The following is a 27,124-nucleotide window of genomic DNA, read 5'->3' on the forward strand; positions in this document are numbered from 1 at the left end:
GCAGGTAGCAATGAAAGTAGGAATCTTTCTTTTTAACCCTGTAAGGGGGTGGTGCACTGTACCCGAAGATACTGCCATATCGGGTCAATGCATAGGGCGACGGAAGCAAGCTTCGAAATCGGCCCCCGTTCTCAAAAATCCATTTAATATATGGTCCCCAGATAGGGGACGTATCAGATATTAAACTGATAAGAACAGATACTACACTTGATCTTAGCCAAAAGGCCGAGAAGCGATAACCGTGAAAGGGGCGGGCCCAACAAGGTCCCCTTCATGGGCACTATCACTGCTTGCTGTCAGGGAGGCTGCCAGACAATTTTCCATGCACACTCTGGGCTGGGGGGCAGTCAACCACCAGTACACACAGCAGAACCTAAACCCATACCATTATTGCTAAGCAGCAAGACAGGGGCCCATTGCACTCCCACGGGGCCTTTTTAAATGCAATCCATAACCCGGATTTGCCAGGAACCCTTCTTACTCCTCCTACTTGCATGTGACACTGGGCTTAGGATCTGCATAGGAAACACACACACAAGCACACACCTACCTTTGTTGCCTGCAGATGCCTCCTTGGCTGTCCCCAAACGGTATCAAACCAACACCCACGGGAAGCTGTAAGCATAGAGGACATGCCTGCACCCCATTGGACTTACCTGTGTGGGTTAAACCCGGGTTATTTGACAACCTATGGCGGTGATGGTTCTGCTCAGGCAGAGCAGTGCTGATGCTCCTCATAAAGCTGTCGCTGCTGTGAAGGTTCTAGGTGACATCACAAATCCCTATGGTTACATACACAACAAAGCTGGGTTGTTGTTGTTTACACTCTGCAAGGCCTGTGGAAGTGAGTGACATCATAGCACTGTAGTTCTGAGGGTTCTAGATGGATGCAACAATCTCCTGTTGCTTCTATGAAGGCCATAATAGACGACATCACCAAACAGCTCCATAGTCACATACACAGCAAAGGAGAGATGTTGTTTACACCTAGTGATGTCAGTGGTATTGAGTGACATCACAGCACAGTGCTAAGGCTCCTGGGCCTGGATACAGCAGCGGCTGCAATATCTCAACGGAGAATACGTTTATATATATGTGTGTGTGTGCGCGTATATATATATATATATATATATATATATATATATATATATTTCTCCGCCGAAATCACTTTTAAACCCATTTCCACCTTTTTTTCCCTTCTCTTCCTCTTACTTTTTTTTCACGTTTTTTTACGTTTTTCTCCTTTTCGCCTCTTTTCTGGGCGTATTATTCTTCTTTTTCTTCTTTTTTTTCGTCTAATGCATACCCCATCAGTGCAGCAATGCTTATTCAATACCGCCAGCAGATGGAGACACTGGGGGATAATTTTCTAAGGATTTATACTGATTTTTCCTGTCTGAATTTGTCGCACAGAAAGTTGCAGGCCAAATATGTGTGACATTTCTGCGACTTTAGCTTCTAGAGCATTTTTACAACATTATACATAGGTGCTGAATACATAAAAAGCGACTGTTCAGCGACAGACAAGTCGCATCGGCTGAAAGTAGGCCAGAATGTCAGTCCATGTTGGAGCAGGTTTAGATACAGTCTAAAGCATAGATCTCAAAGTCTGTGCACAGAATTTAGCAAGGGCCTCGCACCTTCTGATGCATCAGGTAGGTGCACAATAGCATAGCCTAACCCTCTGTACTTTGGTCTATATTGATGCGGGACATAGACAGCCAGCTGATGACCAATCCATTAGTGCAATGGATGGCTGGAAGCATTTGTCTTTGCCTTTGCAATACCACAGAAGCAATGCATGGTCAATGTACAGCAATGACACACCTGTGTGAACAGCCAGGAGACCCCCCCCCCCCATGTTATGTTACATAGTTACATAGTTAGTACGGTCGAAAAAAGACATATGTCCATCAAGTTCAACCAGGGAATTAAGGGGTAGGGGTGTGGCGCGATATTGGGGAAGGGATGAGATTTTATATTTCTTCATAAGCATTAATCTTATTTTGTCAATTAGGAACATTCAGCACCCACCCGCTATCAAGGCAGCTGCCTATCATGTCATGCCCTACCTGCACAGGTGTGCTGGCTACTCAAATGATCCAATTAAGGAGGCCATTTAGTCAGCAGCAGCAGAAGTCCTGTGCCTGGACGCTCCAACAGCGGCCAGACACAAGCAGAAGCAGAAGCAGCAGCAGCACCACCTTTTGTTTTTTGGCTGCAGCAGCAGCAGCAGCAAGGCCCACAGGGCTGGCTAGCTGGCTAGCCAGCAAGCAGGTAGCAATGAAAGTAGGAATCTTTCTTTTTAACCCTGTAAGGGGGTGGTGCACTGTACCCGAAGATACTGCCATATCGGGTCAATGCATAGGGCGACGGAAGCAAGCTTCGAAATCGGCCCCCGTTCTCAAAAATCCATTTAATATATGGTCCCCAGATAGGGGACGTATCAGATATTAAACTGATAAGAACAGATTTTTTTTTTTTTTTTTTTTTTTTATTGAAAAGGAAATATACAATACATAACCAAGTAAATCATTCAAAAAATTACATATTCATCTGAAAACACATGAATAACACATATTTGACATATACAATATATACAGGAAGCATGTCTTTACATGTACATATAACAAAAAGCTTTCCCTTCATGACTTTCCCTCAGAAAAAATAAATTGCAGCGGATTCTGTCCCTCCAACTGTCCCTTCATATCAGGATATAATCTGTAAGAAAAGAAAAAGAAAGACAAATAAGAATACAATCATAACCAGTACTTCCATTTTTTGTGTTTCCAGATCCCCTCTGCATCATCAGAACCATAGTTTTTCCTATCACATAATACGTAAAGGTAAATTTTACCACGGATCATGCCCAGACATTCCTTCACACTTACTTCAGTTTGATTGAAAATCCTAATATTCCTTACATCCCACAGAACCTCTTTTACACAATTTACTATGAACCATAACACTCTTGCCTTCTCTCTCTCCACTGCACACAAACCAAACATCATCATATTAAAGGATAAGATTTCAATTCCAGTAAGATTTTTAATTAGACCAGACATTTTTCTCCACACAGACTTCGCATAACCACACTCCCAAAACACATGTACATAATTCTCACATCCACCGCAACCATCCCTGGGACACACTTCACTGTCTACCAATCTCCTTCTCCTCTGAAATTCCCTTGTTGGCAGACACCCATGAGCTAACATCCAAGACAAGTCCTTTTGTTTATTTGTCAGTTCCTTGTGACTGACATTTTTCCACACTACCTTACAATCCTTCTCAGACAGACCTCCCACACATTCCACTGTTTCTCTCTGCTCCAACACTTTCATCACCTTCTTACTATCATTCCATTCAGTCACACATTCCAGATTATTTTTCCTGACACACCGCCCTATTCTCTGATAGAACCAAGGAACCTCAAAACTTACAGGTACCCTTAAGTCCCTTTCCATTAGCTTATATTTCAACAACACATTACCAGCCAAATACCTTACCATGCACCCAAACACACATTCCTTCTTACTTACAGCGAGACAAAAACTGACATACTTCACAGCCAGGAACACTTCCACATTCATCATTCCTTTCCCACCATGCATTCTGCTTTTCACCACCTTCCCACGACTCAATTTCTCCATCCTTGAATTCCATAAGAAAACAAAGATCTGCCTGATAATTCTTGCCAGACACCTATCCGGTGGAGGAAACACATAATTAACATAAAGCAAAATAGGAATTATAACAGCTTTAATAACCAGAATCCTTCCCTCAATCGATAAAGTCCTTAAAGACCAGAAGTTTATTTTATTCCCCACCCTCCCCAAAACCCTCTCCCAACTTTCTTTCCCATACAAATCATTATCAAACACCACCCCAAGCACTTCCACACCCCCCTCTCTCACAGGCCACTCGCACAACCCACTCTCTCCCCACCCCTCAAAAAATTTACAACCACTCTTCCCAACATTAAGCTTAAACCCACTCATTAAACAGAAACACTCAATCAATAACTTAGCACGCCTTACCCCTGCCATTGACTTACATACAACAGTAACATCATCCATGTAACCAATCACTCGCATATCCTTCCCATGACTACCAGGTATTTCTATACCCCGCATCACCTTATCTCTCCTAATCATCCCCAACAAAGGCTCAATCATACAAATAAAAAGAATTGGCGACAGGGGACACCCCTGCCGCACTCCAGATTTTATACTCACTTCCCTACTCAGAAAACCATTGACCTGAATCTTACTATAAATGTCCCTATACAAACATTCAATCCACTTCACCATTCTGTCCGGCACATTCATCCTCCTCAAAACCCTAAACAATAAATCATGCACCACCCTATCATACGCTTTTTCAAAATCCACCGTAACAACAGCCACACCTTGCTTCCTAGTTTTACAGTCCCACAATACATCCCTCAGACCTAACAGACATTCAGAAATCCTACGATCAGGCACTGTACACATTTGCTCCTCACCTACCATACAATCAATCACATCCTTTAACCTACTCGCAATAACTTTAGCAATAATTTTGTAATCACAATTCAAGAGCGCTATAGGCCTCCAATTTTTAAGATCCCTCTTATCCCCTTTTTTAAACAATAACACAGTCACACTCTCACTCATACTTTTAGATAACTTCCCTCTCCTAAGTACTTCCTTACACACCTCCCATACATAATCCCCTAACATATCCCAAAACACAAGATAAAATTCCACAGGCAAACCATCACTCCCTGCCACCTTTCCTTTCTTCATCCCATTCACAGCATCCTCCACCTCACTCTTCCTCACATCCTCTTCCATAAAGAACCCATCAATTTCATCCAAACGCTTATCCACATATCCCAAACATTCCTCCTCTAGAGTCACGTCCCGCTCCTTCTCCGTGAATAAATCAGAATAAAACTTCCACACTTCCTCTAACACCTCATCCTTACCAAAGACCTCTACCCCATCATTCGTAAAAACACTCATCATCTCAGTTTTTTTACTGAATGCCTTTTTAAAGAAAAATTTGCTACATTTCTCATCCTTCTCTTTCACTTCAACCCTAGCCTGTGCAATAATCTTCCTTCCATTCCTCTCCAGACACTCATTCACACTTCCACGAGCTTCCTCAATCTCCTTCTCAACACTCATCCCCAAACGCCTCAATTCATACAAATACTCTAACCTTCTTTGCCATCTCTCATACTCTTCTCTATCTTTCCTCCCTTTCTCACACCCTTTTTTAATAAAAAACCTTTTAGTCTCTAACTTCACCCACTCCCACCACTCAACCACACTATAAAATGCATCCTTCCTCAACACCCATCCATCAAAACGCTCCCTATATTCTTGTAATACACATTCATTATCCAATAAAGACACATTCAACTTCCAAACACCCTTTCCATACTCACTTAGACCACCACCTTTTACCACACACTCAATCCAGGCATGATCCGTGAACGGTAACCTCCTCCGTCTGAAATTAGAAACAGACATTAGTTTTGAGACAAAAATGAAATCAATACGCGAACTTGTATTGTTAGAAAAATATGTATAACCGATAGTACCATCATTATGGGCAACAAAGGAATCCTTTAACCCAAATAAATTTACAATCTCTTTAAGCTGCTTACTAGTACTGTCTAAACCAGACCCACCACCCACCGTAGTACTACTCCTATCCCCCTCTGTTATTATACAATTGAAATCCCCTATAAGGAACACATCATCCCTCCCACTCAAAAAGAAATATAATTTCTCAAACACCTCCCCTCTTTCCTTCCTCCCAGTTGGAGCATAAACATTAATTACTTTATATGTGAAACCCCTGAAAATAAAATGCACTAATAATACCCTACCCGGAACAATATGGAAAACTTTTTTAACAACAAACTCATTACTTTTGAACAAAATCCCCACCCCCGAATTACGTTCCATTGAACCAGACCATACCGATTGCCCATAAGGCCAGGAGATATTTGGCTCCCCATCCAAGCAGCACTCCTGGAGACCTAGAACATCAAAAGAATATCTAGAAAGTAAATCAAAAATGGCGGATCTCCTTTCTAAAGATCTAATACTGCGGACATTTAGAGAACCAATTGTTAAACTCATTCAAACATTTGAAGGAAAAAAAGGAAATACAAAATCAAGCATTATCAAAAGGAGGCCTAGCCTTTCCCCGACCTCTACCCTTATTTTTTGCCTCCCCTTCCTTAAACTTAAGAGTCTTTGTCAATTTTTTGACTGAACATTCCTCCAAATAACCTGTGCCCAGGGAGGATAAAGAGGAGTCAGAATCAATCTGACATGACGACCCTCCACCTGCCTCCTCCCTTCCCGGGCTAGGAAAGTCCTCAATCCTTTGACTCTGAGGAGTCGGACAGTCATCCTCCGATTCTTCCACCGGCATCTTTCTCTTCAAGGATTCTTTGTCCACAGTCATCTCCTCTGGCGGATCAGAGGCCTCCGAAACAGATGCCCCCGAAACAGACTCCGCCTTCTCCCCCTCTGCCACCAAAGCATCCGGAACAGACCTAGAAATGGAAGGAAAAACAGGGGCAGACTCTGCTTCACTGGTCAGCACGCTAACCTCTGCATCGCCTGCCCTGGCAGCATTGGAGTCCTCAGGAACTGTCCCACCTCGAAGAGCCATTGCATATGATCGGGGTGCCCCAGACTGGTAAGTGGGGCAACTCCTAGCCAGGTGATCCGAAGAACCACAGAAATGACACTTGCGTTTCTCGGGACAGTCTGCAGTGCGGTGATCAGGCTTGTGGCAGTTCCTGCAAACCTGCCCGGTTGTACAGTTCTCTCTGGTATGACCAAAGCAAAAACAGTCCCGGCAAAAACTTGGCATCCCCGGGTAGTGCAGAAACCCCCTGTTGTTCCCTATCGCAAAGTTCTGCGGGGGGTGACAAAAACCTTCAGCACCACCCTCGGGGGCAGGCCTAAACTCCACCCAAAAACGTCTCATGCCTGTGAAAGTCCCCAGGATGTTATTTTTCCTCTCCGCACCAGAAACAGACACACAATACCTTCTTAGAAAGGTCTGGATCTCCTCATCCCGCACAAAAGGGTTGTACATATGCACTACCACTGGAACTTTCTTAGGCCGAGCCTCGCAGGAAATGAATCGGATCCCTTGTAGGTCAGGGTGAGAAGCATTCTCCTTACTCCGGTAGAGACAGGTACGGAGATCATCCAGGTTGTAGAAGGTCACGTCAAAGAATCCTTGGCTGGGAAAGACCTGGACACAGAAGATGGAAGCATGCGGCATCCTCAGCACTCCTTCCACGACCTTCTGCTGGACATGCAAAATCCCGTAGGCACTCCTCTTTTCCTCCTCGATAAACAGCCGTACTGTATTAGGAGCGTTCGGCGCATTAGCCATCCTCTCCGGCAGACCCGTCCTCCGATGATCACCTTCCCGTTATCCTGGGACTAAGCCCTCTCCCCAATAGCAGCAGGTGGGTGAAGCCCAGGCAATAAACCTGGGCGATCCCACAAGGCCGAGGAGAGGGGTACCCGAATACCTTAGGGCAAGACACTTGATCTTAGCCAAAAGGCCGAGAAGCGATAACCGTGAAAGGGGCGGGCCCAACAAGGTCCCCTTCATGGGCACTATCACTGCTTGCTGTCAGGGAGGCTGCCAGACAATTTTCCATGCACACTCTGGGCTGGGGGGCAGTCAACCACCAGTACACACAGCAGAACCTAAACCCATACCATTATTGCTAAGCAGCAAGACAGGGGCCCATTGCACTCCCACGGGGCCTTTTTAAATGCAATCCATAACCCGGATTTGCCAGGAACCCTTCTTACTCCTCCTACTTGCATGTGACACTGGGCTTAGGATCTGCATAGGAAACACACACACAAGCACACACCTACCTTTGTTGCCTGCAGATGCCTCCTTGGCTGTCCCCAAACGGTATCAAACCAACACCCACGGGAAGCTGTAAGCATAGAGGACATGCCTGCACCCCATTGGACTTACCTGTGTGGGTTAAACCCGGGTTATTTGACAACCTATGGCGGTGATGGTTCTGCTCAGGCAGAGCAGTGCTGATGCTCCTCATAAAGCTGTCGCTGCTGTGAAGGTTCTAGGTGACATCACAAATCCCTATGGTTACATACACAACAAAGCTGGGTTGTTGTTGTTTACACTCTGCAAGGCCTGTGGAAGTGAGTGACATCATAGCACTGTAGTTCTGAGGGTTCTAGATGGATGCAACAATCTCCTGTTGCTTCTATGAAGGCCATAATAGACGACATCACCAAACAGCTCCATAGTCACATACACAGCAAAGGAGAGATGTTGTTTACACCTAGTGATGTCAGTGGTATTGAGTGACATCACAGCACAGTGCTAAGGCTCCTGGGCCTGGACACAGCAGCGGCTGCAATATCTCAACGGAGAATACGTTTATATATATGTGTGTGTGTGCGCGTATATATATATATATATATATATATATATATATATTTCTCCGCCGAAATCACTTTTAAACCCATTTCCACCTTTTTTTCCCTTCTCTTCCTCTTACTTTTTTTTCACGTTTTTTTACGTTTTTCTCCTTTTCGCCTCTTTTCTGGGCGTATTATTCTTCTTTTTCTTCTTTTTTTTCGTCTAATGCATACCCCATCAGTGCAGCAATGCTTATTCAATACCGCCAGCAGATGGAGACACTGGGGGATAATTTTCTAAGGATTTATACTGATTTTTCCTGTCTGAATTTGTCGCACAGAAAGTTGCAGGCCAAATATGTGTGACATTTCTGCGACTTTAGCTTCTAGAGCATTTTTACAACATTATACATAGGTGCTGAATACATAAAAAGCGACTGTTCAGCGACAGACAAGTCGCATCGGCTGAAAGTAGGCCAGAATGTCAGTCCATGTTGGAGCAGGTTTAGATACAGTCTAAAGCATAGATCTCAAAGTCTGTGCACAGAATTTAGCAAGGGCCTCGCACCTTCTGATGCATCAGGTAGGTGCACAATAGCATAGCCTAACCCTCTGTACTTTGGTCTATATTGATGCGGGACATAGACAGCCAGCTGATGACCAATCCATTAGTGCAATGGATGGCTGGAAGCATTTGTCTTTGCCTTTGCAATACCACAGAAGCAATGCATGGTCAATGTACAGCAATGACACACCTGTGTGAACAGCCAGGAGACCCCCCCCCCCCATGTTATGTTACATAGTTACATAGTTAGTACGGTCGAAAAAAGACATATGTCCATCAAGTTCAACCAGGGAATTAAGGGGTAGGGGTGTGGCGCGATATTGGGGAAGGGATGAGATTTTATATTTCTTCATAAGCATTAATCTTATTTTGTCAATTAGGAACATTCAGCACCCACCCGCTATCAAGGCAGCTGCCTATCATGTCATGCCCTACCTGCACAGGTGTGCTGGCTACTCAAATGATCCAATTAAGGAGGCCATTTAGTCAGCAGCAGCAGAAGTCCTGTGCCTGGACGCTCCAACAGCGGCCAGACACAAGCAGAAGCAGAAGCAGCAGCAGCACCACCTTTTGTTTTTTGGCTGCAGCAGCAGCAGCAGCAAGGCCCACAGGGCTGGCTAGCTGGCTATCCAGCAAGCAGGTAGCAATGAAAGTAGGAATCTTTCTTTTTAACCCTGTAAGGGGGTGGTGCACTGTACCCGAAGATACTGCCATATCGGGTCAATGCATAGGGCGACGGAAGCAAGCTTCGAAATCGGCCCCCGTTCTCAAAAATCCATTTAATATATGGTCCCCAGATAGGGGACGTATCAGATATTAAACTGATAAGAACAGATACTACACTTGATCTTAGCCAAAAGGCCGAGAAGCGATAACCGTGAAAGGGGCGGGCCCAACAAGGTCCCCTTCATGGGCACTATCACTGCTTGCTGTCAGGGAGGCTGCCAGACAATTTTCCATGCACACTCTGGGCTGGGGGGCAGTCAACCACCAGTACACACAGCAGAACCTAAACCCATACCATTATTGCTAAGCAGCAAGACAGGGGCCCATTGCACTCCCACGGGGCCTTTTTAAATGCAATCCATAACCCGGATTTGCCAGGAACCCTTCTTACTCCTCCTACTTGCATGTGACACTGGGCTTAGGATCTGCATAGGAAACACACACACAAGCACACACCTACCTTTGTTGCCTGCAGATGCCTCCTTGGCTGTCCCCAAACGGTATCAAACCAACACCCACGGGAAGCTGTAAGCATAGAGGACATGCCTGCACCCCATTGGACTTACCTGTGTGGGTTAAACCCGGGTTATTTGACAACCTATGGCGGTGATGGTTCTGCTCAGGCAGAGCAGTGCTGATGCTCCTCATAAAGCTGTCGCTGCTGTGAAGGTTCTAGGTGACATCACAAATCCCTATGGTTACATACACAACAAAGCTGGGTTGTTGTTGTTTACACTCTGCAAGGCCTGTGGAAGTGAGTGACATCATAGCACTGTAGTTCTGAGGGTTCTAGATGGATGCAACAATCTCCTGTTGCTTCTATGAAGGCCATAATAGACGACATCACCAAACAGCTCCATAGTCACATACACAGCAAAGGAGAGATGTTGTTTACACCTAGTGATGTCAGTGGTATTGAGTGACATCACAGCACAGTGCTAAGGCTCCTGGGCCTGGACACAGCAGCGGCTGCAATATCTCAACGGAGAATACGTTTATATATATGTGTGTGTGTGCGCGTATATATATATATATATATATATATATATATATATATATATATATTTCTCCGCCGAAATCACTTTTAAACCCATTTCCACCTTTTTTTCCCTTCTCTTCCTCTTACTTTTTTTTCACGTTTTTTTACGTTTTTCTCCTTTTCGCCTCTTTTCTGGGCGTATTATTCTTCTTTTTCTTCTTTTTTTTCGTCTAATGCATACCCCATCAGTGCAGCAATGCTTATTCAATACCGCCAGCAGATGGAGACACTGGGGGATAATTTTCTAAGGATTTATACTGATTTTTCCTGTCTGAATTTGTCGCACAGAAAGTTGCAGGCCAAATATGTGTGACATTTCTGCGACTTTAGCTTCTAGAGCATTTTTACAACATTATACATAGGTGCTGAATACATAAAAAGCGACTGTTCAGCGACAGACAAGTCGCATCGGCTGAAAGTAGGCCAGAATGTCAGTCCATGTTGGAGCAGGTTTAGATACAGTCTAAAGCATAGATCTCAAAGTCTGTGCACAGAATTTAGCAAGGGCCTCGCACCTTCTGATGCATCAGGTAGGTGCACAATAGCATAGCCTAACCCTCTGTACTTTGGTCTATATTGATGCGGGACATAGACAGCCAGCTGATGACCAATCCATTAGTGCAATGGATGGCTGGAAGCATTTGTCTTTGCCTTTGCAATACCACAGAAGCAATGCATGGTCAATGTACAGCAATGACACACCTGTGTGAACAGCCAGGAGACCCCCCCCCCCCCCCCCATGTTATGTTACATAGTTACATAGTTAGTACGGTCGAAAAAAGACATATGTCCATCAAGTTCAACCAGGGAATTAAGGGGTAGGGGTGTGGCGCGATATTGGGGAAGGGATGAGATTTTATATTTCTTCATAAGCATTAATCTTATTTTGTCAATTAGGAACATTCAGCACCCACCCGCTATCAAGGCAGCTGCCTATCATGTCATGCCCTACCTGCACAGGTGTGCTGGCTACTCAAATGATCCAATTAAGGAGGCCATTTAGTCAGCAGCAGCAGAAGTCCTGTGCCTGGACGCTCCAACAGCGGCCAGACACAAGCAGAAGCAGAAGCAGCAGCAGCACCACCTTTTGTTTTTTGGCTGCAGCAGCAGCAGCAGCAAGGCCCACAGGGCTGGCTAGCTGGCTAGCCAGCAAGCAGGTAGCAATGAAAGTAGGAATCTTTCTTTTTAACCCTGTAAGGGGGTGGTGCACTGTACCCGAAGATACTGCCATATCGGGTCAATGCATAGGGCGACGGAAGCAAGCTTCGAAATCGGCCCCCGTTCTCAAAAATCCATTTAATATATGGTCCCCAGATAGGGGACGTATCAGATATTAAACTGATAAGAACAGATACTACACTTGATCTTAGCCAAAAGGCCGAGAAGCGATAACCGTGAAAGGGGCGGGCCCAACAAGGTCCCCTTCATGGGCACTATCACTGCTTGCTGTCAGGGAGGCTGCCAGACAATTTTCCATGCACACTCTGGGCTGGGGGGCAGTCAACCACCAGTACACACAGCAGAACCTAAACCCATACCATTATTGCTAAGCAGCAAGACAGGGGCCCATTGCACTCCCACGGGGCCTTTTTAAATGCAATCCATAACCCGGATTTGCCAGGAACCCTTCTTACTCCTCCTACTTGCATGTGACACTGGGCTTAGGATCTGCATAGGAAACACACACACAAGCACACACCTACCTTTGTTGCCTGCAGATGCCTCCTTGGCTGTCCCCAAACGGTATCAAACCAACACCCACGGGAAGCTGTAAGCATAGAGGACATGCCTGCACCCCATTGGACTTACCTGTGTGGGTTAAACCCGGGTTATTTGACAACCTATGGCGGTGATGGTTCTGCTCAGGCAGAGCAGTGCTGATGCTCCTCATAAAGCTGTCGCTGCTGTGAAGGTTCTAGGTGACATCACAAATCCCTATGGTTACATACACAACAAAGCTGGGTTGTTGTTGTTTACACTCTGCAAGGCCTGTGGAAGTGAGTGACATCATAGCACTGTAGTTCTGAGGGTTCTAGATGGATGCAACAATCTCCTGTTGCTTCTATGAAGGCCATAATAGACGACATCACCAAACAGCTCCATAGTCACATACACAGCAAAGGAGAGATGTTGTTTACACCTAGTGATGTCAGTGGTATTGAGTGACATCACAGCACAGTGCTAAGGCTCCTGGGCCTGGATACAGCAGCGGCTGCAATATCTCAACGGAGAATACGTTTATATATATGTGTGTGTGTGCGCGTATATATATATATATATATATATATATATATATATATATATATTTCTCCGCCGAAATCACTTTTAAACCCATTTCCACCTTTTTTTCCCTTCTCTTCCTCTTACTTTTTTTTCACGTTTTTTTACGTTTTTCTCCTTTTCGCCTCTTTTCTGGGCGTATTATTCTTCTTTTTCTTCTTTTTTTTCGTCTAATGCATACCCCATCAGTGCAGCAATGCTTATTCAATACCGCCAGCAGATGGAGACACTGGGGGATAATTTTCTAAGGATTTATACTGATTTTTCCTGTCTGAATTTGTCGCACAGAAAGTTGCAGGCCAAATATGTGTGACATTTCTGCGACTTTAGCTTCTAGAGCATTTTTACAACATTATACATAGGTGCTGAATACATAAAAAGCGACTGTTCAGCGACAGACAAGTCGCATCGGCTGAAAGTAGGCCAGAATGTCAGTCCATGTTGGAGCAGGTTTAGATACAGTCTAAAGCATAGATCTCAAAGTCTGTGCACAGAATTTAGCAAGGGCCTCGCACCTTCTGATGCATCAGGTAGGTGCACAATAGCATAGCCTAACCCTCTGTACTTTGGTCTATATTGATGCGGGACATAGACAGCCAGCTGATGACCAATCCATTAGTGCAATGGATGGCTGGAAGCATTTGTCTTTGCCTTTGCAATACCACAGAAGCAATGCATGGTCAATGTACAGCAATGACACACCTGTGTGAACAGCCAGGAGACCCCCCCCCCCCCATGTTATGTTACATAGTTACATAGTTAGTACGGTCGAAAAAAGACATATGTCCATCAAGTTCAACCAGGGAATTAAGGGGTAGGGGTGTGGCGCGATATTGGGGAAGGGATGAGATTTTATATTTCTTCATAAGCATTAATCTTATTTTGTCAATTAGGAACATTCAGCACCCACCCGCTATCAAGGCAGCTGCCTATCATGTCATGCCCTACCTGCACAGGTGTGCTGGCTACTCAAATGATCCAATTAAGGAGGCCATTTAGTCAGCAGCAGCAGAAGTCCTGTGCCTGGACGCTCCAACAGCGGCCAGACACAAGCAGAAGCAGCAGCAGCAGCAGCACCACCTTTTGTTTTTTGGCTGCAGCAGCAGCAGCAGCAAGGCCCACAGGGCTGGCTAGCTGGCTAGCCAGCAAGCAGGTAGCAATGAAAGTAGGAATCTTTCTTTTTAACCCTGTAAGGGGGTGGTGCACTGTACCCGAAGATACTGCCATATCGGGTCAATGCATAGGGCGACGGAAGCAAGCTTCGAAATCGGCCCCCGTTCTCAAAAATCCATTTAATATATGGTCCCCAGATAGGGGACGTATCAGATATTAAACTGATAAGAACAGATACTACACTTGATCTTAGCCAAAAGGCCGAGAAGCGATAACCGTGAAAGGGGCGGGCCCAACAAGGTCCCCTTCATGGGCACTATCACTGCTTGCTGTCAGGGAGGCTGCCAGACAATTTTCCATGCACACTCTGGGCTGGGGGGCAGTCAACCACCAGTACACACAGCAGAACCTAAACCCATACCATTATTGCTAAGCAGCAAGACAGGGGCCCATTGCACTCCCACGGGGCCTTTTTAAATGCAATCCATAACCCGGATTTGCCAGGAACCCTTCTTACTCCTCCTACTTGCATGTGACACTGGGCTTAGGATCTGCATAGGAAACACACACACAAGCACACACCTACCTTTGTTGCCTGCAGATGCCTCCTTGGCTGTCCCCAAACGGTATCAAACCAACACCCACGGGAAGCTGTAAGCATAGAGGACATGCCTGCACCCCATTGGACTTACCTGTGTGGGTTAAACCCGGGTTATTTGACAACCTATGGCGGTGATGGTTCTGCTCAGGCAGAGCAGTGCTGATGCTCCTCATAAAGCTGTCGCTGCTGTGAAGGTTCTAGGTGACATCACAAATCCCTATGGTTACATACACAACAAAGCTGGGTTGTTGTTGTTTACACTCTGCAAGGCCTGTGGAAGTGAGTGACATCATAGCACTGTAGTTCTGAGGGTTCTAGATGGATGCAACAATCTCCTGTTGCTTCTATGAAGGCCATAATAGACGACATCACCAAACAGCTCCATAGTCACATACACAGCAAAGGAGAGATGTTGTTTACACCTAGTGATGTCAGTGGTATTGAGTGACATCACAGCACAGTGCTAAGGCTCCTGGGCCTGGACACAGCAGCGGCTGCAATATCTCAACGGAGAATACGTTTATATATATGTGTGTGTGTGCGCGTATATATATATATATATATATATATATATATATATATATATATATATTTCTCCGCCGAAATCACTTTTAAACCCATTTCCACCTTTTTTTCCCTTCTCTTCCTCTTACTTTTTTTTCACGTTTTTTTACGTTTTTCTCCTTTTCGCCTCTTTTCTGGGCGTATTATTCTTCTTTTTCTTCTTTTTTTTCGTCTAATGCATACCCCATCAGTGCAGCAATGCTTATTCAATACCGCCAGCAGATGGAGACACTGGGGGATAATTTTCTAAGGATTTATACTGATTTTTCCTGTCTGAATTTGTCGCACAGAAAGTTGCAGGCCAAATATGTGTGACATTTCTGCGACTTTAGCTTCTAGAGCATTTTTACAACATTATACATAGGTGCTGAATACATAAAAAGCGACTGTTCAGCGACAGACAAGTCGCATCGGCTGAAAGTAGGCCAGAATGTCAGTCCATGTTGGAGCAGGTTTAGATACAGTCTAAAGCATAGATCTCAAAGTCTGTGCACAGAATTTAGCAAGGGCCTCGCACCTTCTGATGCATCAGGTAGGTGCACAATAGCATAGCCTAACCCTCTGTACTTTGGTCTATATTGATGCGGGACATAGACAGCCAGCTGATGACCAATCCATTAGTGCAATGGATGGCTGGAAGCATTTGTCTTTGCCTTTGCAATACCACAGAAGCAATGCATGGTCAATGTACAGCAATGACACACCTGTGTGAACAGCCAGGAGACCCCCCCCCCCCCCCCCATGTTATGTTACATAGTTACATAGTTAGTACGGTCGAAAAAAGACATATGTCCATCAAGTTCAACCAGGGAATTAAGGGGTAGGGGTGTGGCGCGATATTGGGGAAGGGATGAGATTTTATATTTCTTCATAAGCATTAATCTTATTTTGTCAATTAGGAACATTCAGCACCCACCCGCTATCAAGGCAGCTGCCTATCATGTCATGCCCTACCTGCACAGGTGTGCTGGCTACTCAAATGATCCAATTAAGGAGGCCATTTAGTCAGCAGCAGCAGAAGTCCTGTGCCTGGACGCTCCAACAGCGGCCAGACACAAGCAGAAGCAGAAGCAGCAGCAGCACCACCTTTTGTTTTTTGGCTGCAGCAGCAGCAGCAGCAAGGCCCACAGGGCTGGCTAGCTGGCTAGCCAGCAAGCAGGTAGCAATGAAAGTAGGAATCTTTCTTTTTAACCCTGTAAGGGGGTGGTGCACTGTACCCGAAGATACTGCCATATCGGGTCAATGCATAGGGCGACGGAAGCAAGCTTCGAAATCGGCCCCCGTTCTCAAAAATCCATTTAATATATGGTCCCCAGATAGGGGACGTATCAGATATTAAACTGATAAGAACAGATACTACACTTGATCTTAGCCAAAAGGCCGAGAAGCGATAACCGTGAAAGGGGCGGGCCCAACAAGGTCCCCTTCATGGGCACTATCACTGCTTGCTGTCAGGGAGGCTGCCAGACAATTTTCCATGCACACTCTGGGCTGGGGGGCAGTCAACCACCAGTACACACAGCAGAACCTAAACCCATACCATTATTGCTAAGCAGCAAGACAGGGGCCCATTGCACTCCCACGGGGCCTTTTTAAATGCAATCCATAACCCGGATTTGCCAGGAACCCTTCTTACTCCTCCTACTTGCATGTGACACTGGGCTTAGGATCTGCATAGGAAACACACACACAAGCACACACCTACCTTTGTTGCCTGCAGATGCCTCCTTGGCTGTCCCCAAACGGTATCAAACCAACACCCACGGGAAGCTGTAAGCATAGAGGACATGCCTGCACCCCATTGGACTTACCTGTGTGGGTTAAACCCGGGTTATTTGACAACCTATGGCGGTGATGGTTCTGCTCAGGCAGAGCAGTGCTGATGCTCCTCATAAAGCTGTCGCTGCTGTGAAGGTTCTAGGTGACATCACAAATCCCTATGGTTACATACACAACAAAGCTGGGTTGTTGTTGTTTACACTCTGCAAGGCCTGTGGAAGTGAGTGACATCATAGCACTGTAGTTCTGAGGGTTCTAGATGGATGCAACAATCTCCTGTTGCTTCTATGAAGGCCATAATAGACGACATCACCAAACAGCTCCATAGTCACATACACAGCAAAGGAGAGATGTTGTTTACACCTAGTGATGTCAGTGGTATTGAGTGACATCACAGCACAGTGCTAAGGCTCCTGGGCCTGGACACAGCAGCGGCTGCAATATCTCAACGGAGAATACGTTTATATATATGTGTGTGTGTGCGCGTATATATATATATATATATATATATATATATATATATATATATATTTCTCCGCCGAAATCACTTTTAAACCCATTTCCACCTTTTTTTCCCTTCTCTTCCTCTTACTTTTTTTTCACGTTTTTTTACGTTTTTCTCCTTTTCGCCTCTTTTCTGGGCGTATTATTCTTCTTTTTCTTCTTTTTTTTCGTCTAATGCATACCCCATCAGTGCAGCAATGCTTATTCAATACCGCCAGCAGATGGAGACACTGGGGGATAATTTTCTAAGGATTTATACTGATTTTTCCTGTCTGAATTTGTCGCACAGAAAGTTGCAGGCCAAATATGTGTGACATTTCTGCGACTTTAGCTTCTAGAGCATTTTTACAACATTATACATAGGTGCTGAATACATAAAAAGCGACTGTTCAGCGACAGACAAGTCGCATCGGCTGAAAGTAGGCCAGAATGTCAGTCCATGTTGGAGCAGGTTTAGATACAGTCTAAAGCATAGATCTCAAAGTCTGTGCACAGAATTTAGCAAGGGCCTCGCACCTTCTGATGCATCAGGTAGGTGCACAATAGCATAGCCTAACCCTCTGTACTTTGGTCTATATTGATGCGGGACATAGACAGCCAGCTGATGACCAATCCATTAGTGCAATGGATGGCTGGAAGCATTTGTCTTTGCCTTTGCAATACCACAGAAGCAATGCATGGTCAATGTACAGCAATGACACACCTGTGTGAACAGCCAGGAGACCCCCCCCCCCATGTTATGTTACATAGTTACATAGTTAGTACGGTCGAAAAAAGACATATGTCCATCAAGTTCAACCAGGGAATTAAGGGGTAGGGGTGTGGCGCGATATTGGGGAAGGGATGAGATTTTATATTTCTTCATAAGCATTAATCTTATTTTGTCAATTAGGAACATTCAGCACCCACCCGCTATCAAGGCAGCTGCCTATCATGTCATGCCCTACCTGCACAGGTGTGCTGGCTACTCAAATGATCCAATTAAGGAGGCCATTTAGTCAGCAGCAGCAGAAGTCCTGTGCCTGGACGCTCCAACAGCGGCCAGACACAAGCAGAAGCAGAAGCAGCAGCAGCACCACCTTTTGTTTTTTGGCTGCAGCAGCAGCAGCAGCAAGGCCCACAGGGCTGGCTAGCTGGCTAGCCAGCAAGCAGGTAGCAATGAAAGTAGGAATCTTTCTTTTTAACCCTGTAAGGGGGTGGTGCACTGTACCCGAAGATACTGCCATATCGGGTCAATGCATAGGGCGACGGAAGCAAGCTTCGAAATCGGCCCCCGTTCTCAAAAATCCATTTAATATATGGTCCCCAGATAGGGGACGTATCAGATATTAAACTGATAAGAACAGATACTACACTTGATCTTAGCCAAAAGGCCGAGAAGCGATAACCGTGAAAGGGGCGGGCCCAACAAGGTCCCCTTCATGGGCACTATCACTGCTTGCTGTCAGGGAGGCTGCCAGACAATTTTCCATGCACACTCTGGGCTGGGGGGCAGTCAACCACCAGTACACACAGCAGAACCTAAACCCATACCATTATTGCTAAGCAGCAAGACAGGGGCCCATTGCACTCCCACGGGGCCTTTTTAAATGCAATCCATAACCCGGATTTGCCAGGAACCCTTCTTACTCCTCCTACTTGCATGTGACACTGGGCTTAGGATCTGCATAGGAAACACACACACAAGCACACACCTACCTTTGTTGCCTGCAGATGCCTCCTTGGCTGTCCCCAAACGGTATCAAACCAACACCCACGGGAAGCTGTAAGCATAGAGGACATGCCTGCACCCCATTGGACTTACCTGTGTGGGTTAAACCCGGGTTATTTGACAACCTATGGCGGTGATGGTTCTGCTCAGGCAGAGCAGTGCTGATGCTCCTCATAAAGCTGTCGCTGCTGTGAAGGTTCTAGGTGACATCACAAATCCCTATGGTTACATACACAACAAAGCTGGGTTGTTGTTGTTTACACTCTGCAAGGCCTGTGGAAGTGAGTGACATCATAGCACTGTAGTTCTGAGGGTTCTAGATGGATGCAACAATCTCCTGTTGCTTCTATGAAGGCCATAATAGACGACATCACCAAACAGCTCCATAGTCACATACACAGCAAAGGAGAGATGTTGTTTACACCTAGTGATGTCAGTGGTATTGAGTGACATCACAGCACAGTGCTAAGGCTCCTGGGCCTGGACACAGCAGCGGCTGTAATATCTCAACGGAGAATACGTTTATATATATGTGTGTGTGTGCGCGTATATATATATATATATATATATATATATATATATATATATTTCTCCGCCGAAATCACTTTTAAACCCATTTCCACCTTTTTTTCCCTTCTCTTCCTCTTACTTTTTTTTCACGTTTTTTTACGTTTTTCTCCTTTTCGCCTCTTTTCTGGGCGTATTATTCTTCTTTTTCTTCTTTTTTTTCGTCTAATGCATACCCCATCAGTGCAGCAATGCTTATTCAATACCGCCAGCAGATGGAGACACTGGGGGATAATTTTCTAAGGATTTATACTGATTTTTCCTGTCTGAATTTGTCGCACAGAAAGTTGCAGGCCAAATATGTGTGACATTTCTGCGACTTTAGCTTCTAGAGCATTTTTACAACATTATACATAGGTGCTGAATACATAAAAAGCGACTGTTCAGCGACAGACAAGTCGCATCGGCTGAAAGTAGGCCAGAATGTCAGTCCATGTTGGAGCAGGTTTAGATACAGTCTAAAGCATAGATCTCAAAGTCTGTGCACAGAATTTAGCAAGGGCCTCGCACCTTCTGATGCATCAGGTAGGTGCACAATAGCATAGCCTAACCCTCTGTACTTTGGTCTATATTGATGCGGGACATAGACAGCCAGCTGATGACCAATCCATTAGTGCAATGGATGGCTGGAAGCATTTGTCTTTGCCTTTGCAATACCACAGAAGCAATGCATGGTCAATGTACAGCAATGACACACCTGTGTGAACAGCCAGGAGACCCCCCCCCCCCCCCCCATGTTATGTTACATAGTTACATAGTTAGTACGGTCGAAAAAAGACATATGTCCATCAAGTTCAACCAGGGAATTAAGGGGTAGGGGTGTGGCGCGATATTGGGGAAGGGATGAGATTTTATATTTCTTCATAAGCATTAATCTTATTTTGTCAATTAGGAACATTCAGCACCCACCCGCTATCAAGGCAGCTGCCTATCATGTCATGCCCTACCTGCACAGGTGTGCTGGCTACTCAAATGATCCAATTAAGGAGGCCATTTAGTCAGCAGCAGCAGAAGTCCTGTGCCTGGACGCTCCAACAGCGGCCAGACACAAGCAGAAGCAGAAGCAGCAGCAGCACCACCTTTTGTTTTTTGGCTGCAGCAGCAGCAGCAGCAAGGCCCACAGGGCTGGCTAGCTGGCTAGCCAGCAAGCAGGTAGCAATGAAAGTAGGAATCTTTCTTTTTAACCCTGTAAGGGGGTGGTGCACTGTACCCGAAGATACTGCCATATCGGGTCAATGCATAGGGCGACGGAAGCAAGCTTCGAAATCGGCCCCCGTTCTCAAAAATCCATTTAATATATGGTCCCCAGATAGGGGACGTATCAGATATTAAACTGATAAGAACAGATACTACACTTGATCTTAGCCAAAAGGCCGAGAAGCGATAACCGTGAAAGGGGCGGGCCCAACAAGGTCCCCTTCATGGGCACTATCACTGCTTGCTGTCAGGGAGGCTGCCAGACAATTTTCCATGCACACTCTGGGCTGGGGGGCAGTCAACCACCAGTACACACAGCAGAACCTAAACCCATACCATTATTGCTAAGCAGCAAGACAGGGGCCCATTGCACTCCCACGGGGCCTTTTTAAATGCAATCCATAACCCGGATTTGCCAGGAACCCTTCTTACTCCTCCTACTTGCATGTGACACTGGGCTTAGGATCTGCATAGGAAACACACACACAAGCACACACCTACCTTTGTTGCCTGCAGATGCCTCCTTGGCTGTCCCCAAACGGTATCAAACCAACACCCACGGGAAGCTGTAAGCATAGAGGACATGCCTGCACCCCATTGGACTTACCTGTGTGGGTTAAACCCGGGTTATTTGACAACCTATGGCGGTGATGGTTCTGCTCAGGCAGAGCAGTGCTGATGCTCCTCATAAAGCTGTCGCTGCTGTGAAGGTTCTAGGTGACATCACAAATCCCTATGGTTACATACACAACAAAGCTGGGTTGTTGTTGTTTACACTCTGCAAGGCCTGTGGAAGTGAGTGACATCATAGCACTGTAGTTCTGAGGGTTCTAGATGGATGCAACAATCTCCTGTTGCTTCTATGAAGGCCATAATAGACGACATCACCAAACAGCTCCATAGTCACATACACAGCAAAGGAGAGATGTTGTTTACACCTAGTGATGTCAGTGGTATTGAGTGACATCACAGCACAGTGCTAAGGCTCCTGGGCCTGGACACAGCAGCGGCTGCAATATCTCAACGGAGAATACGTTTATATATATGTGTGTGTGTGCGCGTATATATATATATATATATATATATATATATATATATATATATATTTCTCCGCCGAAATCACTTTTAAACCCATTTCCACCTTTTTTTCCCTTCTCTTCCTCTTACTTTTTTTTCACGTTTTTTTACGTTTTTCTCCTTTTCGCCTCTTTTCTGGGCGTATTATTCTTCTTTTTCTTCTTTTTTTTCGTCTAATGCATACCCCATCAGTGCAGCAATGCTTATTCAATACCGCCAGCAGATGGAGACACTGGGGGATAATTTTCTAAGGATTTATACTGATTTTTCCTGTCTGAATTTGTCGCACAGAAAGTTGCAGGCCAAATATGTGTGACATTTCTGCGACTTTAGCTTCTAGAGCATTTTTACAACATTATACATAGGTGCTGAATACATAAAAAGCGACTGTTCAGCGACAGACAAGTCGCATCGGCTGAAAGTAGGCCAGAATGTCAGTCCATGTTGGAGCAGGTTTAGATACAGTCTAAAGCATAGATCTCAAAGTCTGTGCACAGAATTTAGCAAGGGCCTCGCACCTTCTGATGCATCAGGTAGGTGCACAATAGCATAGCCTAACCCTCTGTACTTTGGTCTATATTGATGCGGGACATAGACAGCCAGCTGATGACCAATTCATTAGTGCAATGGATGGCTGGAAGCATTTGTCTTTGCCTTTGCAATACCACAGAAGCAATGCATGGTCAATGTACAGCAATGACACACCTGTGTGAACAGCCAGGAGACCCCCCCCCCCATGTTATGTTACATAGTTACATAGTTAGTACGGTCGAAAAAAGACATATGTCCATCAAGTTCAACCAGGGAATTAAGGGGTAGGGGTGTGGCGCGATATTGGGGAAGGGATGAGATTTTATATTTCTTCATAAGCATTAATCTTATTTTGTCAATTAGGAACATTCAGCACCCACCCGCTATCAAGGCAGCTGCCTATCATGTCATGCCCTACCTGCACAGGTGTGCTGGCTACTCAAATGATCCAATTAAGGAGGCCATTTAGTCAGCAGCAGCAGAAGTCCTGTGCCTGGACGCTCCAACAGCGGCCAGACACAAGCAGAAGCAGAAGCAGCAGCAGCACCACCTTTTGTTTTTTGGCTGCAGCAGCAGCAGCAGCAAGGCCCACAGGGCTGGCTAGCTGGCTAGCCAGCAAGCAGGTAGCAATGAAAGTAGGAATCTTTCTTTTTAACCCTGTAAGGGGGTGGTGCACTGTACCCGAAGATACTGCCATATCGGGTCAATGCATAGGGCGACGGAAGCAAGCTTCGAAATCGGCCCCCGTTCTCAAAAATCCATTTAATATATGGTCCCCAGATAGGGGACGTATCAGATATTAAACTGATAAGAACAGATACTACACTTGATCTTAGCCAAAAGGCCGAGAAGCGATAACCGTGAAAGGGGCGGGCCCAACAAGGTCCCCTTCATGGGCACTATCACTGCTTGCTGTCAGGGAGGCTGCCAGACAATTTTCCATGCACACTCTGGGCTGGGGGGCAGTCAACCACCAGTACACACAGCAGAACCTAAACCCATACCATTATTGCTAAGCAGCAAGACAGGGGCCCATTGCACTCCCACGGGGCCTTTTTAAATGCAATCCATAACCCGGATTTGCCAGGAACCCTTCTTACTCCTCCTACTTGCATGTGACACTGGGCTTAGGATCTGCATAGGAAACACACACACAAGCACACACCTACCTTTGTTGCCTGCAGATGCCTCCTTGGCTGTCCCCAAACGGTATCAAACCAACACCCACGGGAAGCTGTAAGCATAGAGGACATGCCTGCACCCCATTGGACTTACCTGTGTGGGTTAAACCCGGGTTATTTGACAACCTATGGCGGTGATGGTTCTGCTCAGGCAGAGCAGTGCTGATGCTCCTCATAAAGCTGTCGCTGCTGTGAAGGTTCTAGGTGACATCACAAATCCCTATGGTTACATACACAACAAAGCTGGGTTGTTGTTGTTTACACTCTGCAAGGCCTGTGGAAGTGAGTGACATCATAGCACTGTAGTTCTGAGGGTTCTAGATGGATGCAACAATCTCCTGTTGCTTCTATGAAGGCCATAATAGACGACATCACCAAACAGCTCCATAGTCACATACACAGCAAAGGAGAGATGTTGTTTACACCTAGTGATGTCAGTGGTATTGAGTGACATCACAGCACAGTGCTAAGGCTCCTGGGCCTGGACACAGCAGCGGCTGCAATATCTCAACGGAGAATACGTTTATATATATGTGTGTGTGTGCGCGTATATATATATATATATATATATATATATATATATATATATTTCTCCGCCGAAATCACTTTTAAACCCATTTCCACCTTTTTTTCCCTTCTCTTCCTCTTACTTTTTTTTCACGTTTTTTTACGTTTTTCTCCTTTTCGCCTCTTTTCTGGGCGTATTATTCTTCTTTTTCTTCTTTTTTTTCGTCTAATGCATACCCCATCAGTGCAGCAATGCTTATTCAATACCGCCAGCAGATGGAGACACTGGGGGATAATTTTCTAAGGATTTATACTGATTTTTCCTGTCTGAATTTGTCGCACAGAAAGTTGCAGGCCAAATATGTGTGACATTTCTGCGACTTTAGCTTCTAGAGCATTTTTACAACATTATACATAGGTGCTGAATACATAAAAAGCGACTGTTCAGCGACAGACAAGTCGCATCGGCTGAAAGTAGGCCAGAATGTCAGTCCATGTTGGAGCAGGTTTAGATACAGTCTAAAGCATAGATCTCAAAGTCTGTGCACAGAATTTAGCAAGGGCCTCGCACCTTCTGATGCATCAGGTAGGTGCACAATAGCATAGCCTAACCCTCTGTACTTTGGTCTATATTGATGCGGGACATAGACAGCCAGCTGATGACCAATCCATTAGTGCAATGGATGGCTGGAAGCATTTGTCTTTGCCTTTGCAATACCACAGAAGCAATGCATGGTCAATGTACAGCAATGACACACCTGTGTGAACAGCCAGGAGACCCCCCCCCCCCATGTTATGTTACATAGTTACATAGTTAGTACGGTCGAAAAAAGACATATGTCCATCAAGTTCAACCAGGGAATTAAGGGGTAGGGGTGTGGCGCGATATTGGGGAAGGGATGAGATTTTATATTTCTTCATAAGCATTAATCTTATTTTGTCAATTAGGAACATTCAGCACCCACCCGCTATCAAGGCAGCTGCCTATCATGTCATGCCCTACCTGCACAGGTGTGCTGGCTACTCAAATGATCCAATTAAGGAGGCCATTTAGTCAGCAGCAGCAGAAGTCCTGTGCCTGGACGCTCCAACAGCGGCCAGACACAAGCAGAAGCAGAAGCAGCAGCAGCACCACCTTTTGTTTTTTGGCTGCAGCAGCAGCAGCAGCAGCAAGGCCCACAGGGCTGGCTAGCTGGCTAGCCAGCAAGCAGGTAGCAATGAAAGTAGGAATCTTTCTTTTTAACCCTGTAAGGGGGTGGTGCACTGTACCCGAAGATACTGCCATATCGGGTCAATGCATAGGGCGACGGAAGCAAGCTTCGAAATCGGCCCCTGTTCTCAAAAATCCATTTAATATATGGTCCCCAGATAGGGGACGTATCAGATATTAAACTGATAAGAACAGATACTACACTTGATCTTAGCCAAAAGGCCGAGAAGCGATAACCGTGAAAGGGGCGGGCCCAACAAGGTCCCCTTCATGGGCACTATCACTGCTTGCTGTCAGGGAGGCTGCCAGACAATTTTCCATGCACACTCTGGGCTGGGGGGCAGTCAACCACCAGTACACACAGCAGAACCTAAACCCATACCATTATTGCTAAGCAGCAAGACAGGGGCCCATTGCACTCCCACGGGGCCTTTTTAAATGCAATCCATAACCCGGATTTGCCAGGAACCCTTCTTACTCCTCCTACTTGCATGTGACACTGGGCTTAGGATCTGCATAGGAAACACACACACAAGCACACACCTACCTTTGTTGCCTGCAGATGCCTCCTTGGCTGTCCCCAAACGGTATCAAACCAACACCCACGGGAAGCTGTAAGCATAGAGGACATGCCTGCACCCCATTGGACTTACCTGTGTGGGTTAAACCCGGGTTATTTGACAACCTATGGCGGTGATGGTTCTGCTCAGGCAGAGCAGTGCTGATGCTCCTCATAAAGCTGTCGCTGCTGTGAAGGTTCTAGGTGACATCACAAATCCCTATGGTTACATACACAACAAAGCTGGGTTGTTGTTGTTTACACTCTGCAAGGCCTGTGGAAGTGAGTGACATCATAGCACTGTAGTTCTGAGGGTTCTAGATGGATGCAACAATCTCCTGTTGCTTCTATGAAGGCCATAATAGACGACATCACCAAACAGCTCCATAGTCACATACACAGCAAAGGAGAGATGTTGTTTACACCTAGTGATGTCAGTGGTATTGAGTGACATCACAGCACAGTGCTAAGGCTCCTGGGCCTGGACACAGCAGCGGCTGCAATATCTCAACGGAGAATACGTTTATATATATGTGTGTGTGTGCGCGTATATATATATATATATATATATATATATATATATATATTTCTCCGCCGAAATCACTTTTAAACCCATTTCCACCTTTTTTTCCCTTCTCTTCCTCTTACTTTTTTTTCACGTTTTTTTACGTTTTTCTCCTTTTCGCCTCTTTTCTGGGCGTATTATTCTTCTTTTTCTTCTTTTTTTTCGTCTAATGCATACCCCATCAGTGCAGCAATGCTTATTCAATACCGCCAGCAGATGGAGACACTGGGGGATAATTTTCTAAGGATTTATACTGATTTTTCCTGTCTGAATTTGTCGCACAGAAAGTTGCAGGCCAAATATGTGTGACATTTCTGCGACTTTAGCTTCTAGAGCATTTTTACAACATTATACATAGGTGCTGAATACATAAAAAGTGACTGTTCAGCGACAGACAAGTCGCATCGGCTGAA

General features: G+C 45.5%; 10 non-coding genes across 10 annotated transcripts; all 10 read right to left on the reverse strand.

Moving 5' to 3' along the window:
• Positions 1-46: 46 nt before the first annotated feature.
• Positions 47-237, reverse strand: LOC130327747 (U2 spliceosomal RNA). The gene has a single exon (XR_008872060.1). It is a non-coding gene; the product is annotated as a U2 spliceosomal RNA (small nuclear RNA).
• Positions 238-2,319: 2,082 nt separating this feature from the next.
• LOC130327832 (U2 spliceosomal RNA) lies at positions 2,320-2,509 on the reverse strand. The gene has a single exon (XR_008872137.1). It is a non-coding gene; the product is annotated as a U2 spliceosomal RNA (small nuclear RNA).
• Positions 2,510-9,682: 7,173 nt separating this feature from the next.
• Positions 9,683-9,873, reverse strand: LOC130327748 (U2 spliceosomal RNA). The gene has a single exon (XR_008872061.1). It is a non-coding gene; the product is annotated as a U2 spliceosomal RNA (small nuclear RNA).
• A 2,091-nt stretch (positions 9,874-11,964) lies between these two features.
• On the reverse strand, positions 11,965-12,155 carry LOC130327749 (U2 spliceosomal RNA). The gene has a single exon (XR_008872062.1). It is a non-coding gene; the product is annotated as a U2 spliceosomal RNA (small nuclear RNA).
• A 2,085-nt stretch (positions 12,156-14,240) lies between these two features.
• LOC130327750 (U2 spliceosomal RNA) lies at positions 14,241-14,431 on the reverse strand. The gene has a single exon (XR_008872063.1). It is a non-coding gene; the product is annotated as a U2 spliceosomal RNA (small nuclear RNA).
• Positions 14,432-16,524: 2,093 nt separating this feature from the next.
• LOC130327751 (U2 spliceosomal RNA) lies at positions 16,525-16,715 on the reverse strand. The gene has a single exon (XR_008872064.1). It is a non-coding gene; the product is annotated as a U2 spliceosomal RNA (small nuclear RNA).
• A 2,085-nt stretch (positions 16,716-18,800) lies between these two features.
• LOC130327752 (U2 spliceosomal RNA) lies at positions 18,801-18,991 on the reverse strand. The gene has a single exon (XR_008872065.1). It is a non-coding gene; the product is annotated as a U2 spliceosomal RNA (small nuclear RNA).
• Positions 18,992-21,078: 2,087 nt separating this feature from the next.
• Positions 21,079-21,269, reverse strand: LOC130327753 (U2 spliceosomal RNA). The gene has a single exon (XR_008872066.1). It is a non-coding gene; the product is annotated as a U2 spliceosomal RNA (small nuclear RNA).
• A 2,085-nt stretch (positions 21,270-23,354) lies between these two features.
• On the reverse strand, positions 23,355-23,545 carry LOC130327756 (U2 spliceosomal RNA). Its single transcript, XR_008872068.1, has one exon. It is a non-coding gene; the product is annotated as a U2 spliceosomal RNA (small nuclear RNA).
• A 2,085-nt stretch (positions 23,546-25,630) lies between these two features.
• LOC130327880 (U2 spliceosomal RNA) lies at positions 25,631-25,821 on the reverse strand. Its single transcript, XR_008872178.1, has one exon. It is a non-coding gene; the product is annotated as a U2 spliceosomal RNA (small nuclear RNA).
• Between the last annotated feature and the right edge of the window lie 1,303 nt (positions 25,822-27,124).

This window comes from Hyla sarda, unplaced genomic scaffold, assembly GCF_029499605.1.
Source record: "Hyla sarda isolate aHylSar1 unplaced genomic scaffold, aHylSar1.hap1 scaffold_303, whole genome shotgun sequence".
NCBI classification, from domain to species: Eukaryota; Metazoa; Chordata; class Amphibia; order Anura; family Hylidae; genus Hyla; species Hyla sarda.